Consider the following 7,824-nt stretch of genomic DNA (forward strand, 5'->3'; position numbering starts at 1 on the left):
TGTTGTTCTTAATGTTTTGAGAGAAAACAAATTATATGCTAATCTTAAAAAGTGTTCATTCTGCCATGAAATCTGTTGTGTTTTTGGGTTTTGTTGTAAGCTCGAAAGGAATAAGTGTGGATGAGGAGAAGGTAACGGCAATTAGAGAATGGCCTACACCTAAGAATGCAAATGAGGTAAGAAGTTTTCATGGTTTAGCAAGTTTTTATAGAAGGTTTGTAAAGAACTTTAGTTCTATTGCTGCACCTTTGAATGAACTTGTTAAAAAGAATGTTGTGTTTAAGTGGAATGAAGTGCATGAGGAAGCTTTTAATTCATTAAAAGAAAAAATTGACCAATGCACCTTTGCTTTGTTTGCCTAATTTTGATAAAGCTTTTGAAATTGAATGTGATGCATCTGGTGTTGGCATAGGGCCGTACTAATGCAGGACTCTAAACCAATTGCTTACTTTAGTGAAAAGCTTAATGGGGCATTATTGAATTATTCCACGTATGACAAAGAGTTGTACGCTTTGGTGAGAGCTTTGCAAACTTGGCAACACTACTTGTGGTCAAGGGAATTCATAATTCATTCTGACCATCAAAGCTTGAAGTTTCTAAGATCTCAAGGTAAGCTTCAAAAAAAGACATGCCAAGTGGTTGGAATTCATTGAGATGTTTCCTTATGTAATCAAGTATGGTAAGGAAAACAAAGTGGCTGACACATTGTCCAGAAGGTACGCATTGCTTACTTCTTTGCAAACTAAATTACTTGGTTTTGAGTTTATAAAGGACTTATATGCTAATGATTCTGACTTTGGCCAAGTATGGGATTCTTGTTCTAAACATGCTTTTGGGGACTATTATAGGCATGATGGTTTCTTGTTTAAGAAAAATAAGTTGTGTGTGCCTGTTTGTTCCTTGCGTGAAATGCTAGTTAGAGAAAGTCATGGTGGTGGATTGATGGGACATTTTGGGATAAAAAGGACCTTAGAAATATTGCATGAGCATTTTTATTGGTCTAACATGAAGCATGATGTGAAATCGGTCTGTGATAAGTGCATAGCATGTAAACAAGCAAAATCTAAAGTCATGCCCCATGGCTTCTATACACCTTTGCCTGTGTCTAATCAACCCTGGACTGATATTTCAATGGATTTCGTGCTAGGATTACCTCGATCTTAAGGTGGCAAAGATAGTATATTTGTCGTTGTTGATAGGTTTAGTAAAATGGCACATTTCATTGCATGCTCTAAAACCAATGACGCAACACATATTGCTGATCTGTTCTTTAAAGAGATAATGTGCTTGCATGGATTGCCTAGAACAATAGTAAGTGATAGGGATGTAAAGTTCCTAAGTCATTTTTAGAAAACTTTGTGGAATAAACTAGGAACAAAACTCTTATTTTCTACTGTTGCACATTCTCAAACGGATGGACAAACTGAAGTAGTAAATAGAATACTTACTACCTTGTTGCGTGCTATCATTCAAAAGAATTTGAAAAATTGGGAGAAATGCTTGCCACATGTTGAGTTTGCTTATAATAGAACTGTTCATTCTACTACTTCTTATTCTCCTTTTGAAGTTGTGTATGGCTTTAATCCTTTGACTCCTTTAGACATCTTGCCTTTGCCTACTAATGAGTGTACCAATTTGGAAGGTAAGAAAAAGGCGGATACTATTAGGGAGTTGCATGCAAAAGTTCGAGCCAACATTGAGAGGAAGAATGAGCAATATGCAAAGCAAGCAAATAAGGGGCGTATTAAAGTTATTTTTGAACCAGGAGATTGGGTTTGGGTTCATATGAGGAAGGAGAGGTTTCCCACTCAAAGAAAATCTAAGCTGCAAACAAGAGGAGATGGACCCTTCCAAGTTCTAGAGAAGATCGATGACAATGCCTACAAGTTGGACTTGCCAAGTGAATATGGTAATGTAAGTGCTACCTTTAATGTGGTTGATCTATCTTTGTTTGATGTAGGTGATGAATCTGATTCGAGGACGAATCCTTTTGAAGAGGGAGGGAATGATAGAGACGCAACCAATGATAGAGACGCAACCAGCCCATCTAAAGATCCTTTGCATGGAATTGAAGGTCCTATGACTAGGGCCAAGACTAAGAGGATGAAACAAGCTTTGAAAAGCCTGATCATAAAAATCAAAGAAAAAGAAGACCAACGTGAGATAGAGGCTACACCTAATTGGGTCACTTTCATACAATTGGGTAAAGATGCTTTGAGTCCAACCTGAAGACAACACTTTGGAAAGTCCAAATCACATGACAAGAAGCATTCATGGGAAGGCCAACTTTCCTATTGTATTTGGATTTTCGTGCATACTTTTGGGGTGATATTTTCAGATGATGTTTTGTATTCCCCAAGTCACATTCAGACTTTCTTGTAGTTCCCAAAGTCACTATAATTACATTGGGATCTTTTTCCTGAGTTCTGGTTACTTTTCTAGGAGTAGGTGTAACATGCATCTTTCCCAAGCCTTGGTAAATGCAGCCTTGGAAAATGCATGACAAGTAGTGTTATGTAATTTCCTAGGAGTTGCTTCTCTTTGAAGCCATTTCAGCCTTAAAATAGCACCTGATTGTACTTGAGAGGAGGAGAATGCATGAATGAAATTTGAGAGTTTCTCTTATGTGAGAGCTTCACCTTTGTTCTTGGATTAGAACTTGATAGTGTTGGTTCTACCGGCAGGTCGCGGTTAGGGTCACGCTTCTTTTGATAACTTTGGTTCTACTGGCAGGTCGCGGTTAGGGTCAAGTTCCTCTTTCTCTACCTGTTTCCAGGACGGTCCGAAGTGTGCTCTTATCAGAGATGGAGAAGGATCAATGGGCCACTTCCATGGGTGAACTCATCAAAGACGGCAAGGCGCGCCGTTTCTGGACTGAAGGAGGGCTGATTTTGACACAAGGGCGACATGTCTGTGTGCCTTCAGGTGGAGGGCTGAGGCGCGAGGTGTTGCGAGAACACCATGATTCTTTGTGGGCGGGACACCAGGGGGTGCATCGGACCCAAGCTCTCATAGAACATAACTACTATTGGCCGAAGATGCGGGATGACATCGAGGAGTATGTTCGCACTTGTCTACTATGCCAACAAGACAAGATTGAACATTCGACGGCCTGCGGGGTTGTTGGAGCCATTACCTATACCAAAGCGTCCGTGGGAGAGTGTCTCCATGGACTTCATCATCGGGCTACCTCTGGCGGATGGGAACAGCTCTATCATGGTAGTGGTGGATCGCTTCTCGAAGTATGGAGTCTTCATTGCAGCACCTACTACTTGCCATGCGGAGGACGTGGCGCGGTTGTTCTTTACATATGTGGTGAAATATTGGGGAATACCGTGGAGTACTGTTTCTAATCACGATGCTCGCTTCACGGAGAGGTTCTGGACGGAGTTATTTCGGATACTCAGAATGGAGCTGAAGATGTCCACGGCCTTCCACCCTCAGACCGATGGCCAAACAGAGCGAACCAATGCATTATTGGAGATGTATTTGAGGCACTATGTGAGTGCCAACCAGCGGGATTGGGTGCGACTCTTGGACCAAGCCCAATTCAGCTACAACTTACAGCGATCGGAGTCGACAGGTAAATCACCATTCGAGGTGATTACAGGGCTGCAACCAGACGCTCCGGGGAGTATCGCAGCGGACTACATGGGACGTAGTCCGACCACCTACAGGTTCGTGAGGGATCTGAAGGAGGATACAGATTTGGTTCAGGTCTCCTTGTGGAAGGCGACCAAACGGATGAAGAAGTGGGCTGACATAAAGCGGCGGGCAGCTGAATTTCAGGTTGGTGATCGGGTATTGGTGAAGCTTTACCATCACATGAAATTGAAGTCGGACTACCACAAAGCACTTGTGAGGAGGTATGAAGGTCCCTTCATCATCACACATCGAATTGGAGAGACAGCATACCAATTGTCGCTGCCTTCCAAGCTGAAAGTGCACTCGGTGTTCCACGTGTCCCTATTGAAATCGTTCGAAGAGGACACAACTAACCCTTATCGGGCTCGAAGCGGGCAAGCTCCAGTGGCCGTATGAGTTCATTACACCAAGAAGGTTTCTGAAATCAAGGCGGACAGGAAAAAGGGTAACCGTGTGCAATACTTAGTCCGATGGAAAGGACTATCAGATTCAGAAGCAAGCTGGGAATATGGTGACGAACTATGGTAGTTCGAGGACATCATCAACAAGTACCGCCTAGCCTCGTCAGGGGCGACTTCGGCTTAGGTAGGGGAGGGTGTCACGGCTCCTCGAATCGGGGCTGGACCGGACGCGGATCAAGGTATAAACCAGATCAGGTCGCTGGACGGGTTCGAGGTCTGACGGTGCTCTCTAGAGATTTGGGCAACTTGGAGACCAAATCTGGGCCCTAGGATCACCAAGGGAAACGTGTGCAAAATGTAGGTGGAATACCCAAGAGCATGGGGCCGTGGGCACGTGCTCTAAGGCGTGTATTGTTGAGAATACATGTTGGTTCATCATTAGGAGGAAAGTTGCTGCAACAAGACTGATTCAGTGTTGTGGGCTTATCTCGAAGCATGGACTGAATTTGGGAAATTGGGATGCACGAAAATGTGTGCCACGTATGGAGGAACATGGCATAAGTCTCCAGATCGCAAGGGACACGTTTTAACACGTTTTTATAACTGAAAACGTGTATGGTTAGAAGACGTGGCTGTAACGCTGTTTCCACGCGTTTTCACTTTGAGGGGCATTTCGGAAACTCTATAGAAGTCCGTTCAAAATGGAAAAGGTGCCATCTAGAATGGTTTTTTGTCCCAAATCCAACGAATCTAGTTTCATGGTAATCCGAGTTCGTTTGAGGCATGAACTTGGCTGTTTTATCTGATTGCACAGAATCCTGCGGGAATCGGGGTTTTCCTATCTTATCTAGAATTCATCCTTATCTTGTGCATGGGAAGTTGAGTTCGTGAGGGACTTGTAACTGGAGGTTGCTCCTCTATAAGAGGACCCTCAAAGGGGAGGGATTGGTATCTGGTAGAGCTGGAGAGGCCAGGAGAGCTTATTGTAATCAGTTGAGTGGTTATTCAATAAAGTTCTCTTCCCCTATATTTCTCCTTCTCCTTCGTGGTATTTTCTGGTGTTGTGTTTCGCTGCATTATTGTTGTTAGGCGTGACCTAAGTCATAGAGACTAGGTACCCACGCCAGGACGGCTGATCGGTTATCTTCGATAGACCGAGCCGCACGTTGTTGGGATTCGCTTCGAAATTCCTTCGTACATGTCAAAATAAAGAAAAGGTGGCGAACACCATATTTCGAAATTGGGGTTTACTGTGAATGCTTCTTCTCATGGACGGATTTGGATTGGTTGGAATCCTTAGGAGGTGGACGTGGTTCTTATAAATTCATCCGACCAAGTGATGCATGTGCATGTTAGGGATCTTGCTAAGAATTCCTCTTTCATTGTCTCGATTGTGTATGGTGATAATTGCCCTATTAAGCGGAGTGAATTGTGGGCTGATTTAGTTTCTCGCAGTGTGGGATGGGAATCTTCTCCATGGGTGCTCATGGGGGACTTCAATGCTATAAAGTCACAAGAGAAGATGGTTGGGGGCTCTCATAGTTGGCCTTCTTGGCAGAATGACCTTGCTACTTGTTTATTTCAATTTGGCCTAAGTGATTTACGACAGAATGACTGTCTTTTCACGTGGTCTAATCGGCAGGACAAGGTTCCTATTATGAAGAAGCTAGATCGGGTCCTTGCCAATTTGAGATGGGAGTGTGACTTTTTAGGCTCTGAAGCTTACTTTCCTCCCTCCGGTGTTTCAGATCATTCTCCAATGGTGGTAACACTTGCTGCCTTACCTTCGCGAAAAACACCATTTAAATTCTTTGATCTGGGCTGAGCATCCGCAATTTCTATCCGTGGTAGCTAAGGCAAGGGCTATAGATGTAGAAGGAAGCCCAATGTATCAACTATGCCATAAGTTGAAGCATTTGAAAGGGGAGTTGAAAAAGTTCAATAAGAAGTTCTTTGCAAATTTGCCTCGACGAGTGGTGCGAGCTAAAGAAGCTTTGGAGGAGGTACAACGTATGGTTCAGCGTCATCCCCTTGACTCGACTTTTCACACCGAGGAGTCAAGGCTCATTAAGGATTATTTGGAGTTGAGGAGAGCGGAAGAAAGTTTTTTGAAGCAAAAGGCTCGGGTTCGGTGGCTGAATTTGGGAGACAGGAATTCGAGGTTCTTCTTCCAATCTATGAAGCTTTTTCAGAGTCGTAGCAAGATCACATCTATTTCTACTGATGATGGGGCTTGGGTGGAGACTCCTGGTGAGGTCAGTGACACCATTGTGCAGTTCTTTCAGAATCTTCTAGGTTCTCATGCGGTTGCGGGTGTTGATGAGGACATGCTTCAGCGAGTCCTTCCAAAGCGGCTCACTGATTTTCAGAGGGAGGATTTAGGTCGATCTGTTTCAGATGACGAAATAAGGATAGTGATGTTCTCTTTGAAGGACAACAAGGCTTCCGGTCCGGATGGTTTTAGTGATGGCTTCTTTAAGAAGGCTTGGAATATAGTTAAGGCAGATGTCATAGCGGCTATCCAATCTTTTTTCTCCTTCGGGCATCTTCTGAAACAAGTAAATGCTACAACACTTTCTTTGATTCCTAAGGTTCAAAACCCTACCAAGGTAAAGGACTTTAGACCAATTTCTTGTTGTAACACTGTTTACAAGTGTATTGCAAAGCTCATAGCAAATAGGGTGAAGGTGGTACTTTCGGGATTAGTGGGACCTTTCCAAATGGCCTTTGTTGCGAGTCAACGTATTAGTGATAATATTATCCTCTGCCAAGAGTTAATGCGGAACTACCATCGCTCTGGTAGCTCTCCGAGATGTGCTCTTAAGGTGGATCTAATGAAGGCATATGACTCCGTTCGGTGGGATTTTTTACTGGCTGTATTACATGTTATGGGGTTTCTGGATAGAGTTGTTAGATGGATTGCGGAGTGTATCTCCACTACTCGCTTCTCCATCTCTATTAATGGCAAAATTCATGGATTCTTCCCTGGGGGTCGGGGCTTGCAGCAAGGGGATCCTATGTCACCTTATCTTTTTGTCCTAGCCATGGAGGTCTTTTCGGGTCTGATGGCTAATATGGTAAGGGACAGTGGTTTCAAGTACCATTGGCGTTGTGAAAAGGAAAAGATCTCTCACTTGTGCTTTGCAGATGATCTTATGATTTTCTATAAAGCGGATATGGCTTCTGTGTCTTTGATCGGTGGTTTTCTTTAGCAATTTCGAGGCTTCTCTAGACTTATACCAAATCCAGATAAGAGCAGCATGTTCATTTGTGGAGTGCCTTCTGAGCTTCGAATGCAGCTTTTGGATATCCTCGGGTATAATGAAGGAGAGCTTCCGATTAGGTATCTTGGTGTGCCACTTATAACGACCAAGTTAAAGGCTTGATTGTAAGGTGTTGGTGGACCGGATTATTGCCAAAACCAAGAGTTGGACTTGCCGTGCTCTCTCCTTTGCAGGTAGATTGCAACTCATCAAATCTATATTGTTTTCCATCCAAGTTTATTGGTCCTCCTTATTCATCTTGCCCAAATCAATTGTTAAGAAGGTGGAATCCACTTTACGCTCTTTCCTTTGGAAGGGTTGTGAGCTTAGCACTAGAGGTGCGAAGGTAGCATGGGACAATATTTGTTTGCCTAAGGAGGAAGGGGGTTTGGGCATTAAGAACATGGTGACTTGGAATAGGGCAGCCATGACCAAACACTTATGGGCTCTCTGTAATGATGACGGTAACTCTCTTTGGTCTTCTTGGGTTCGTTCTTTTATCTTTTGCGAGGCAG

This window comes from Phoenix dactylifera, unplaced genomic scaffold, assembly GCF_009389715.1.
Source record: "Phoenix dactylifera cultivar Barhee BC4 unplaced genomic scaffold, palm_55x_up_171113_PBpolish2nd_filt_p 000140F, whole genome shotgun sequence".
NCBI lineage: Eukaryota > Viridiplantae > Streptophyta > Magnoliopsida > Arecales > Arecaceae > Phoenix > Phoenix dactylifera.